Raw genomic sequence first — 9,212 nt, forward strand, 5'->3', positions numbered from 1 at the left:
GATTTTATTTTCTTGGGCTCCAAAATCACTGCAGATGGTGACTACAGTCAGAAAAGTAAGACACTTGCTCTTTGGAAGGAAATCTATGACTAGCCTAGATGGCATATTAAAAAGACATCGACATAATGCCAAGATGGCAGAGTAGAAGGATGTGCCTTCATCTCCTCCTGCAAGAGCACCAAATTCACGACCAACTGTTGAACAACCATTGACACGACAATGCTGGAGCCCACCAAGAAAAGATTCCCAACATTCAAGGACAAAGAATAAGCTGCATTGAGACAGTAGAAGGGGTGTAATCAATATAAAATCAAATCCCATTCTCACTGGTGGGAGACCCACAAACTGGAGAACAATGATTCCAAAGAAGTTTTCCCATTGTTGTCATGGTTCTGAGTCCCATGTCAGGCTTCACAACCTTGGGATCTAACAAAGAGAACAGGAATGCTCAGAGAATCTGACCTTGAAGGCCAGCAGGATTTGATTATGGGATTTCCACAGGACTGGGGGAAACAGAGACTCCAGTCTTGGAGGGTACAAATGAAATCTTGCTTGTACCAAGACCCAGAGGAAAGAGCAATTAACCCATAGGAGACTAAACCATAACTACCTGTTAGTGTTGGAGGGTCTCATGTGGATGCATGGGTCAACAGGGGCTCACCACAGGATTGGGAGCACTGGAAGCAGCAGTCCAGGAAGATCCCCCTTGGCATAAGCCCTTTTGGAGGTTGCCATTAACCCTGCCATAGAACTCCAGGGCTGGGTTGCCTAAGGTCAAACAAATAACAGGGAGGGAGCACTCATCAGCAGACAATTGGATTAAAGCTTCACTGAGCAGGGCCTCCCCACTAGAGAAGCACCCATTTTCCCCCACCAATGTCCTTCCCATCAGGAAGCTGACAGAATCCTCTTTTCCTCATCCACCAGAGGGCAGACAGAAGCAGCAAGAACTGCATCCGACAGTGGGAACAAAAACCACATTATAGAAAGTCAGTCAGGATGAAAAAACAGAGTTATATCCCAGAGGAAGGGACAAGATTAAACTCCAGGAAAAAAAAAAAAAAAGAAAAAAAAGCTAAATGAAGTGGATATAGGCAACATTCCAGAAGTGGAATTCAGAATAATGATAATGAAGATGATCCAGGATCTCAGAAACAGAATGGAGAAGATGCAAGAAATGTTTACCAAAAACCTAGAAAAACTAAAGAACAAACAGAGATGAATACTCTAGGAGGTATCAATAGCAGAATAACTGAAGCAGAAGAGTAGATAAGTGACCTAGAGGAAAGAATGATGGAAATCAATGCCACAGAGCAGCATATTAAAAAAAAGTATGAAAAAAAATGGAGACATCTTAAGAGGCTTCTGGAACATTAAATGCACTAACATTTGCATTACAGGGGTCCCCAAAGAAGAGAGAGAGAAAGGCCCCAAGAAAATATTTCAAGAGATAATAACTGAAAATTTCCCTAATATGGGAAATGAAATAATCAACAAAATACAGAAAGCACAGACAGTCCAAGGCAGGATAAACCTAAGGAAGAATACATTGAGACACATAGTAATAAAACTGGCAAAAATTAAAGACACAGATAAAATGTCAAAAGAAACAAGGGAAAAATGACAAATTACATACAATGAATCTATCAGGTTATCAGCTGATTTCTTAACAGAAACTATACAATCAAGGAAGTTCATATTTAAAGTGACGAAAGGGAAGAACCTACAATCAAGAATATTCTACATATCAAGACTCTCCTTCAGATTTGATGGAGAAATGAAAGCTTTCCCAACAAGCAAAAGTTAAGTGAACTCAGCACCACCAAACCAGCTTTAGAACAAATGCTAAAGGAATTTCTCTAGGCAGGAAACAAGAGAAGGAAAAAACCTACACAAAATAAATCTAAAACAATTAATAAAGTAGTAATAGGATCATGTGCATGCATGCTGTTTTTTTAGTCATGTCTGACCCTTTGCAACCCCATGGGCGGTAGCCTGTCAGGCTCCTCTGTCAGGACAAGAATGCTGGAATGGGTTGACATGCTCTCCTCCAGGTGATCGTACATATCAATAATTAACTTAAATGTAAATGGATTAAATGCACAAACCAAAACACATAGCCTGGCTGGGAAGATGAAAACATGTTCATGTATGCACTTCCACTTACTGTGTCACTCTGCTTAACCCTTCAAATTGTATGCAATTATTTTATATTGTTAGGTTAATCATGCTCCCATCATGGCTTGCAATTGTAATTATCTTTTATTATCTGGCCATTGATGGTAAAAACTGATAAACATCTCTTCCTATTGTGATTATGTAACTATTATTCACTTAATACCATTGTCTCATGACTGGTCAAGAGAAAAATAATAGCATTATATACCAATAAAACTACTGTTTAATAGAAAAACCTGTAATCACTTTAAAATCAAGATGCATATCAAAATTATTTTGGAATTTTTTGCCCAGGTATTTCTTTTTTTCCTTCAAACCACCAGACATATTTCTAATGAGCAGTCATGTTAAAAACAACTGGGCTATATGATGACCTTTTACTTTTATCTAGTTTGCTTCACATTTTCTATTTCATATTCAGTGCTCTGATTTCATTAGTTTATGTTTTCCAATTTATCTTTATTTTTGGGGGGATATTCTTTCTCAAGTCTTTATCAAGCACAATAGAAAAGTTTATATACACATTTACACATATACACACACACACACATATACATATATATATACATGTACACACACACACACACACATATATATATACAAGGAACCAGAGATCAAATTGCCAACATCCTTTGGATCATCAAAAAAGCAAGACATCCAGAAAAACATTTACTTCTGCTTTGTTGACTATGCCAAAGACTCTGACTGTGTGGATCACAACAAACTTCTTTGTTGGAAAATTCTTAAAGATATTGGAATACCAGAACACCTGACCTGCCTCTTGAGAAATCTGTATGTAGGTCAAGAAGCAACAGTTAAAACTGGACATGGAACAACAGACAGGTTCCACATAGGGAAAGGAGAATGTCAAAGCTGTATATTGTCACCATGCTTATTTAACTTATATGCAGAGTACATCATGAGGAATGCCAGGCTTGATGAAGCACAAGCTGGAAACAAGATTGCCAGGAGAAATAACAATAACCTCAGATACAAAGATGACACCACCCTTATGGCACAAAGTTAAGAACTAAAGAGCCCGCTGATGAAATTGAAGGAGGAGAGTTAAAAGTTGGCTTAAAACTCAAAATACAATGCTCGCTTCGGCAGCACATATACTAAAATTAGAAGGATAAAGAGAAGATTAGCATGGCCCCTGTGCAAGGATGACATGCAAATTCGTGTAGCGTTCCATAATTTTATAAAAATAAATGGAAAAAAAACTCAACATACAGAAAACTAAGATAATGGCATCTGGTCCCATCACTTCACGACAAATAGATGGGGAAACAATGGAAACAGTGACAGACTTTATTTTGGGAGGCTCTAAAATCACTGCAGATGGTGACTGCAGCCATGAAATTTGATGCTTGCTCCTTGAAAGAAAAGCTATGACCAAATTAGACAGCATATTAAAAAGCAGAGTCATTGCTATGTCAGTGAAGGTCCGTATAGTCAAAGATATGGTTTTTCCAGTAGTCATGTATGGATGTGAGAGTGGGACTATAAAGAAAGCTGAGCACCAAAGAATTGATGCTTTTTTCAAAATATATTTATTAAGCCACTTATAATACTTATTATTTAGATATCTATTAAATGATCATATTAAACCATTAAATCATTTAAGTATTTATTAAAATATTACCATGATTTCTGTCTTGACAATCTTAGCCATGTTTGCCTAATTTTTTAAAAACTTATTTATTTATTTATTTTACTTTACAATATTCTATTGGTTTTGCCATACATTGACTTTAATCCGCTATGTGCGTACATATGTTCCCCATCCTGAACCCCCCTCCAAACTTCCTTCCCATCTCATCCCTCTGGGTCATCCCAGTGCACCAGCCCCAAGCACCCTGTATCATGCATTGAACCTGGACTGGCGATTCATTTCACATATAATTTACATGTTTCAATGCCATTCTACCATATCACCCTGCCCTTGCCCTCTCCCACAGAGTCCAAAAGACTGTTCAATACATCTGGGTCTCTTTTGCTGTCTCGCATATAGGGTCATCGTTACCATCTTTCTAAATCCATATATATGCATTAGTATACTGTATTGGTGTTTTACTTTCTAGCTTACTTCACTCTGTATAATAGGATTCAGTTTCATCCACCTCAATAGAACTGATTCAAATGTATTCTTTTTAATGGCTGAGTAATATTCCATTGTGTATATGTACCACGATTCTCTTATCCATTTGTCTGCTTATGGACATCTAGGTTGCTTCCATGGCCTGGCTATTATAGACAGTCCTGCGATGAACACTGGGGCACACGTTTCTCTTTCAATTCTGGTTTCCTCACTGTGTATGCCCAGCAGTGGAATTGCTGGGTCATATCGCAGTTCTATTTCCAGTTTTTTTTTAAGGAATCTCCACACTGTTCTCCATGGTGGCTGTACTAGTTTGCATTCCCACCAACAGTTAAGAGGGTTTCTTTTCTCCACACCCTCTCTAGCATTTATTGCTTGTAGACTTTTGGATAGTAGCCATTCTGACTGGCTTGAAATGGTACCACATTGTGGTTTTGATTTACATTTCTGATAATGAGTGATGTTGAGCATCTTTTCATGTGTTTGTTAGCCATTTGTATGTCTTTTTGGAGAAATGTCGGTTTAGTTCTTTGGTCCATTTTGATTGGGTCATTTATTTTTCTGGAATTGAGCTACAGGAGTTGCTTGTATGTTTATGAGATTAATCATTTGTCAGTCGCTTCGTTTGCTCTTATTTTCTCCAATTCTGAAGCCTGTCTTTTCACCTTGCTTACAGTTTCCTTTGTTGTGCAGAAAGTTTTAACTTTAATTACATCCCATTTCTTTATTTTTGCTTTTATTTCCAATATTCTGGGAAGTGGGTCATAGAAGATCCTGCTGTGGTTTATGTCAGAGAGTGCTTTGCCTATGTTTTCCTCTAGGAGTTTAACAGTTTCTGGTCTTACGTTTAGATCTTTAATCTATTTAAGGTTCATAGCAATATAGGCTTACCTCAAGAAACAAGAAAAAAGTCAAATAATCTAACTCTACACCAAAAGCAACTTGAAAAGGAAGAAATTACTAACCCCAGGGTTAGTAGAAGGAAAGAAACCTTAAAAATTAAGGCAGAAATAAATGCAAAAGAAACAACAGAGATGACAGCAAAAATCAACAAAACCAAAAGCTGGTTCCTTGAGAAGATAAATAAAATTGATAAACCATTAGCCAGACTCATCAAGAAACAAAGGGAGAAAAATCAAACCAACAAAAATTAGAAATGAAATTGGAGAAATCACAACAGACAACACAGAAGTACAAAGGATCATAGGAGACTATTATCAACAACAATATGCAAAAAAAAAAAAAAAAAAAATGGAAAACCTGGAAGAAATGGACAAATTCTTAGAAAAGTATAACATTCCAAAAATGAACCAGGAAGAAATAGAAAATCTTAATAGACCCATCACAAGCATGGAAATTGAAACTGTAATCAGAAATCTTCCAACAAACAAAAGCCCAGGACCAGACAGCTTCACAGCTGAATTGTACCAAAAATTTAGAGAAGAACACCTATACTACTCAAACTATTCCATAAAACTGCAGAGGAAGGTAAACTTCCAAACGCATTCTATGAGACCACCATCACCCTAATACCTAAACCAGACATAGATACCACAAAAAAAGAAAACTACAGGCCAATATCACTGATTAACATAGATGCAAAAATCCTTAACAAAACTCTAACAAACAGAATCCAACAACGTATTAAAAAGATCTTATATCATGACCAAGTGGGCTTTATCCCAGGGATGCAAGGATTCTTCAATATCCACAAATCAATCAATGTCATACACCACATTAACAAACTGAAAGATTAAAAGCCATATGATTATCTCAATAGATGCAGAGAAAGCCTTTGACAAAATTCAACATCCATTTATGATAAAAAAAATACTCCAGAAAGCAGCCATGAGCAAACATACCTCAAGGTAATAAAAGCTATATATAACAAAACTTCAGCAAATATTATCCTCAATGGTGAAAAATTGGAAGCATTCCCCTAAATTCAGGAACAAGACAAGGGTTCCCACTCTCAACACTACTACTATTCAACATAGTTTTGGAAGTTTTGGCCAAAGTAATCAGAGCAGAAAAAGAAATAAAAGGAACCCAGATTGGAAAAGAAGATGTAAAACTCTCACTGTTTGAAGATGACATGATCCTCTACATAGAAAACCCTAAAGACTCCACCAGAAAATTACTAGAGCTAATCAATGAATACAGTAAATTTGCAGGATATAAAATTAACACACAGAAATCCCTTGCATTCCTATACACTAACAGTGAGAAAACAGAAAGAGAAATTAAGGAAACAAGTCCATTCACCATTGCAATGAAAAGAATAAAATACTTAGGAATATATCTACTTAAAGAAACAAAAAACCTATATATAGAAAACTATAAAACACCGGTGAAAGAAATCAAAGAGGACACATATAGATGGAGAAGTTTACCATGTTCATGGATTAGAAGAATCAATAATGTCAAAATGAGTATAGTACTCAAAGCAATCTATAGATTCAATGCAATCCCTATCAAGTTACCAAGGGTATTTTTCAGAGAACTAAAGCAATTTCACAATTTGTATGGAAATACAAAAAACCTCGAATATCCAAAGTAATCTTGAGAAAGAAGAACGGAATTGGAGGAGTCAACCTGCCTGACTTCAGGCTATACTACAAAGCCACAGCCATCAAGACAGTATGGTACTAGCACAAAGACAGAAATATAGATCAATGGGACAGAATAGAAAGCCCAGAGATAAATCCACGTACCTATGGACACCTTATCTTCAACAAAGGAGGCAAGGATATACAATGGAAAAAAGACAACCTCTTTAACAAGTGGTGCCTGGAAAACTGGTCAACCACTTTTAAAAGAATGAAACTAGAAGACTTTCTCACACCATACACAAAAATACTCAAAATGGATTAAAGATCTAAACATAAGACCAGAATTGATGCTTTTTTGGCTGTGGTGTTGGAGAAGACTCTTGAGAGTCCCTTGGACTGCAAGGTTATCCAAACAGTCCATCCTAAAGGAAACCAGTCCTGAATATTCATTGGAAGTATTGATGCTGAAGCTGAAACTCCAAGATTTTGGCCACCTGGTGAGAAGAACTGATGTAATAGAAAAGACCCTGATAATGGGAAAGTTTGAAGGTGGGAAGAGAAGGTGATGACAGAGGATGAGATGGTTGGATGGCATCACTGGCTCAATTTACCTTAGTTTGTGTGTATATCTATCTATCTATATCTATATTTATATACCTCCTACCTCAAGAAAAAAGTAAATTCTCAATTAAAGAATCTGAACTTACACAAAGAGCAACTAGGGAAAGTAGAACAAATAATACAGGAAGTTAGTAGAAAAGGAAATAATTTAAAAAGTCAGAGAAGAAATAAATGAAATAGGGATGAAAAAGACATCAATAAAACAAGAAACTGCTTCATTGCAAAGGCTAAACCATGATAAACGTTTAGCCAGACTCAAAAAAAGAAGACTCAAATCAATAAATTTAGAAATGGAAATGGAGAAGTTACAATGGACACCAAAGAAATTCAAATGAGCATAAGAGAATTTGCAAGTAATTATATGCTAATAATTTTGGCAACCTAAAAGAATGTACACATTCTTAGAAAGATACCACCTTTCAATACTTAACCAGAAAGAATTAGGAAATGTGAATATATCAATCACAAGTGCTGAAATGGAAACTGTGATTTTAAAACTTCCAACAAACAAATGTTCAGGACCAGATGGATTCAAAGGCAAAGTCTATTAATCATATAGAGAAAAGTTAACACCAGTCCCTCTCCAACTCTTCCAAAATTTGCCAAGTGAGGAACACTCTCCACCTCATGCTTTGAGGCCATCATCATCCTGACACCCACATTAGACATACCTCAACATAGTAAAAGCTATATATGACAAACCCACAGCAAGCATCACCCTCAATGGTGAAAAATTGAAAGCATTTCCCCTGAAATCAGGAACAATACAAGGGTGCCCACTCTCAACACTATTATTCAACATAGTTTTGGAAGTTTTGGCCACAGTAATCAGAGCAGAAAAGGAAGTAAAAGCTATCCATACAGGAAAGGAAGAAGTGAAACTCTCGCTGTTTGCAGATGACATGATCCTCTACATAGAAAATCCTAAAGACTCTACCAGAAAATTACTAGAGCTAATCAATGAATATAGTAAAGTTGTAGGATATAAAATTAACACACAGAAATCCCTTGCTTTCCTATACACTAACAATGAGAAAACAGAAAGAGAAATTAAGGAAACAATACCATTCACCATTGCAACAAAAACAATAAAATACTTAGGAGTATATGTACCTAAAGAAACAAAAGACCTATACATAGAAAACTATAAAACACTGATGAAAGAAATCAAGGAGGACACAAACAGATGGAGAAATATACCGTGTTCATGGGTTGGAAGAATCAATATTATCAAAATGGCTATTCTACCCAAAGCAATCTATAAATTCAATGCAATCCCTATTAAGCTACCAACGGTATTTTGCACAGAACTAGAACAAATAATTTCACAATTTGTATGGAAATACAAAAAACCTCGAATAGCCAAAGTAACCTTGAGAAAGAAGAATGGAACTGGAGGAATCAACCTGCCTGACTTCAGACTATACTACAAAGCCACAGTCATCAAGATAGTATAGTACCGGCACAAAGACAGAAATATAGATCAATGGAGCAGAAAAGAAAGCCCAGAGATAAATCCACGAACCTATGGACACCTTATCTTCGACAAAGGAGGCAAGAATATACAATGGAAAAAAGACAACCTCTTTAACAAGTGGTTCTGGGAAAACTGATCAACCACTTGTAAAAGAATGAAACTAGAACACTTTCTCACACCATACACAAAAATAAACTCAAAATGGATTAAAGATCTAAATGTAAGACCAGAAACTATAAAACTCCTAGAGGAGAACATAGGCAAAACACTGACATAAATCACA

General features: G+C 36.3%; 1 non-coding gene across 1 annotated transcript; it reads left to right on the plus strand.

Moving 5' to 3' along the window:
• Window positions 1–3,272: 3,272 nt before the first annotated feature.
• On the plus strand, window positions 3,273–3,379 carry LOC139033234 (U6 spliceosomal RNA). The gene has a single exon (XR_011485856.1). It is a non-coding gene; the product is annotated as a U6 spliceosomal RNA (small nuclear RNA).
• Window positions 3,380–9,212: the final 5,833 nt, after the last annotated feature.

Source organism: Odocoileus virginianus, chromosome X, assembly GCF_023699985.2.
Source record: "Odocoileus virginianus isolate 20LAN1187 ecotype Illinois chromosome X, Ovbor_1.2, whole genome shotgun sequence".
NCBI classification, from domain to species: domain Eukaryota; kingdom Metazoa; phylum Chordata; class Mammalia; order Artiodactyla; family Cervidae; genus Odocoileus; species Odocoileus virginianus.